The following is a 4,019-nucleotide window of genomic DNA, read 5'->3' as shown; positions in this document are numbered from 1 at the left end:
ATGCCAAAGGCACGAGATTTCTCTGTTAAATGTAGTCAAATTCTTGATCTCTTAAACTTCATTCATGACCCGTCAGCACTCCCAAACCCCGGCGGGAAGGTTTGAATTCCCCGCGCCTTCCCGGTCTCGCACGCCGGCCTCCTCTCCCAGTGGCCGCGGGAGCCCACCGGCTTTCCGCGCCTCCCTTCTGGCACGCGCCAGCCCGGTGGCTCTGTGCTTTCTGGGATGGGGGGGTAGCCCAGAGCAATTCCCAGACAAAGAAAGACTTTCCCGCCCCAGCGGGGCACGACTCAACTCAGGCCCGGCAAGAGACAATGTGGTCAATTTGCGTTTGAATGCCTGCTATCACGCAGTTAAAGTTCTAGCTTTGATCTAAATTTCCCTTGAAAAGTATCGGTAGTGTAGGATTAAATTTGTTTGTCTAAAGTATGTGCTTTTACTGTGTAAGTCTGTCTAGTTCTAAAAAGGGTAATATGATTTCTAGTGATTTTTCAAGCTAAGTCTAAAAAGAAAAGAGGATTAATTCTGTAATTTTACCTGGCAGCTGGGCCTCTCTCCACGGCTCGCGTCGTGCTCCGGACACTCGCCCCCAGTCCCCAACACCCGAGCACCCAGCCCCCAGCACCCGAGCCCTGCTTTGGGTCGCACTCCTCTTCCGAACAGACCCATGGCCGAGCGTGGGGAACTCGACCTGACCGGCGCCAAGCAGAACACCAGAGTGTGGCTGGTCAAGGTTCCTAAATATTTGTCACAGCAGTGGGCTAAAGCCCCTGGAAGAGGTGACGTCGGGAAACTGCGGATTGCCAAGAATCAAGGAAGGACTGGGGTGTCATTTACTTTGAATGAAGATCTTGTAAATATTCATGATATTGGAAAACCAGCTTCAGTCAGCGCTCCTAGAGAACACCCATTTGTCTTGCAAAGTGTTGGAGGACAAACATTAACAGTATTTACTGAGAGCTCATCAGATAAGCTTTCATTGGAAGGAATAGTGGTACAAAGAGCTGAATGCCGACCTGCTGCAAGTGAAAACTACATGAGATTAAAGAGACTGCAAATAGAATCTTCTAAACCTGTACGGCTATCACAACAACTGGACAAAGTTGTAACAACCAATTACAAACCTGTTGCCAATCATCAATACAATATTGAATATGAAAGGAAAAAGAAAGAAGATGGAAAACGAGCTCGAGCTGATAAGCAATGTGTTTTAGACATGCTATTTTCGGCTTTTGAGAAACATCAGTATTATAATCTTAAGGACTTGGTGGACATCACAAAACAGCCTGTGGTCTACCTGACGGAAATCTTAAAAGAAATTGGTATTCAGAATGTGAAAGGGATCCACAAAAACACATGGGAGCTGAAGCCAGAGTATAGACATTATCAAGGAGAAGAAAAGAGTGATTAAGAAGACTCCAAGCCAGCATGCTAACAGAACAACTAAGGGTGATGTGTTAAGCATACGGCATTGATACTTGAACTTGAGCACCATGTGTTATAGGGGCAAAATGACTGAAACTTTAATTTCTCTCTCTTTTTTTTAAATTAAATCTTTATTGTTCAGATTATTACAGTTCCTCTTTTTTGAAACTTTAATTTCTCTAGGTAAATTTTGTAAACAATAATTCTTGAAAAATTACTGAAGTGGGTTTTTTTGGTGTTTTCTTTTTTTGAGGAGGAATAACAAACTTATTTATAGACTTAACTTGTATTAAACTAGATTATTTATGATGGGGTTAGGAGTTGGGGGTTAAGAGGTTCTGTAATTAAAGCAAATCAAGGAAATAACTATCCATTGAGATAAATATTTTTCTGTATTATTCGTTTTCTTAACAGAACACTAGAACGCTGAGGTTGAGTACCACTGTACTAGGAAAATTTTTATCCTTGCATAACCTTTGTTGCCGGAAGCCAGTCCATCCTTGCTGCTTAACACAGTCGCTGCAGGAAAGAAACATCTGCACAGCATATGTCTCAAGGGACCTGGCGTCTATTGCATACTGTTCTTAATATGTTTGCTCCCCTTCTTGGCGCTATGTGTTTTAACCAAGGTCACCTCTCCGAGAAAGGTTGTTTCCCCAGGTGGGGATTTTTCCCTGGAGTTAGGGAGGGAATAAAATCCCTTAACTAAGTGCCAGGCGGGTAGTTAATCACTTTAACTATGAACAATCACGCTTAAGCTACATAATCTTTACTCCCTGGAATGGAGATAAGAAATGCCCTAACCTTTGGAATAGAAATTGACAGGATTAAAATCAACTGGTATAAATACAGATGTAACAAGACAATAAAAGACAGAACCTGGCGACCGAACCTGGCTGGAGAACCTAGGGAGAGAACTTGGCAAGAGAACCTGGACAGAACTTGGCTGGAGATCCTGGCTAGAGATCCTGGCTAGGCTGCTGATCAACTGAACGCTCTCTGTGTCATTCCTTCTTCGCCGAATCCGTCCACACCTTTGGGGACCCCTGGACCTGCTGGGGCTGGACCCCAACACTTTGTAAAGTAAAATTCTGATTAAGGAAGATGGTCTTATTTCCTACCCTGCCTCCAGTTGTCTTTTATCCTGCATTGTTCTGGTGCAGGAACCAAATCTTGTTTCACCATTGCCCTCCAGTTCCTAATTATTTGAGGCTGAGTGTCAAGAAGCAGATAGATAATGGTGTGGTAAATCTGTTACAACTGATAATTCTGGATGCCTGTCATGCTTGTTTTGTAGCACATATCTTCCCCCAAGCCCTGTCTTTTTATGTGTAGACTGCCCTGAAATACCTGGATCGTCTACCCCTGCCTTTTGTTTTTGTGGTGACAGTGTCTGCCAGATGCAGTGTTCCCAGCAGAGCTATGTCACTTGAAGTTATGCTTTGGTATTGCTTCAAACCTGGTTTTTTGAGTTTTTGTTTTTGTTTTTAGCATAATTTTAGTTACCTTTTACCTCATCACACTATCTGCTTGAGTTTTTTAAACACTTAGTTTACCTTTTCTATAGGATAGCTAATCTATGTGGTAGACTGGTGTCATTCCTGATTGATTTTTTGGAACTGCTTTCTCATTCAATTCTAAAATATGACTGTTGATCATGGAAGAGACTCCTTTCGACCTGGGTTTCCACCTTCTTTTATTTCAGGACTCTCTAGCTCTGATAAACATGCTTTTGACCACTGTGAGATTGAGAGGAAGGCTGATATACATCTGGCAAGATGTCACATCGTGAGCACAGGAAGGCCAAATTTAATAGATGAGATTGTTAAACTCAGCCAGTACACGGGTTGTTTTAATTGTCAAAATGTATGTAATAAGATTATGGTTGCTGGGCAATGGCAAGATTTGAAATTACATGTTTCCACAGTAACTTCTTTTTTTTTTTTTTAATTAGATATAGATATATAGATATATTGTATTGATATTTCCAATTCAATACTACAGAGTTTTTAACTTAAATTTTGTATTATATCTGAATCTCCTTTTATACTTTATACAACTGATAATTCTGGATGCCTGTCATGCTTGTTTTGTAGCACATATCTTCCCCCAAACCCTGTCTTTTTATGTGTAGACTGTCCTGAAATAACTGGGTCGTCTACCTCTGCCTTTTGTTTTTGTGGTGACAGTTACCTTAAGAGATAACAAAATTTAAAAATCCCATAATTACTGTTGTTCTATCGCATATCACATACAGTCTCAAAATAACAATACTAAGACTAGCAACATAATTATTATTGAAAACACTAAACATTTTGAGCATAAACTGTCAGCTTAGTTTTGCCTGTTTTGAACTTCCTGTATATAGAATGATATAGTATGTTCTCATGTCTGACTCTTTTCACTTTACTGAGATTCACACTTAATAGAAGTTTTCTTCCCCATCCTCCATAATAAAAGCGTCGTATGCAAATTGTCCCCTCAACCAGAGTTCTTCCGGGAGTTTGACCAGGGGCAGGCCTGCCAGGGAAGGAGGGAGTACCTGGCCAGCAGCTGGAGGCTGCTAGGGACCCTACCAATGCATGAATTTTGTG

At 41.5% G+C, this 4,019-nt stretch overlaps 1 pseudogene across 1 annotated transcript; it reads left to right on the top strand.

The window, feature by feature from the left end:
* The first annotated feature begins 588 nt into the window (after nt 1-588).
* LOC102429913 lies at nt 589-1,552 on the top strand (annotated as a pseudogene). The gene has a single exon (XR_001348830.2). The product of XR_001348830.2 is annotated as a general transcription factor IIF subunit 2 pseudogene (transcript).
* The last annotated feature ends 2,467 nt before the right edge of the window (nt 1,553-4,019 follow it).

This window comes from Myotis lucifugus, unplaced genomic scaffold, assembly GCF_000147115.1.
Source record: "Myotis lucifugus unplaced genomic scaffold, Myoluc2.0 scaffold_91, whole genome shotgun sequence".
In the NCBI taxonomy this organism is placed as follows: domain Eukaryota; kingdom Metazoa; phylum Chordata; class Mammalia; order Chiroptera; family Vespertilionidae; genus Myotis; species Myotis lucifugus.
The sequence above is the reverse complement of the archived record's forward strand: the minus strand, read 5'-3'. Positions and strand labels throughout refer to the sequence as shown.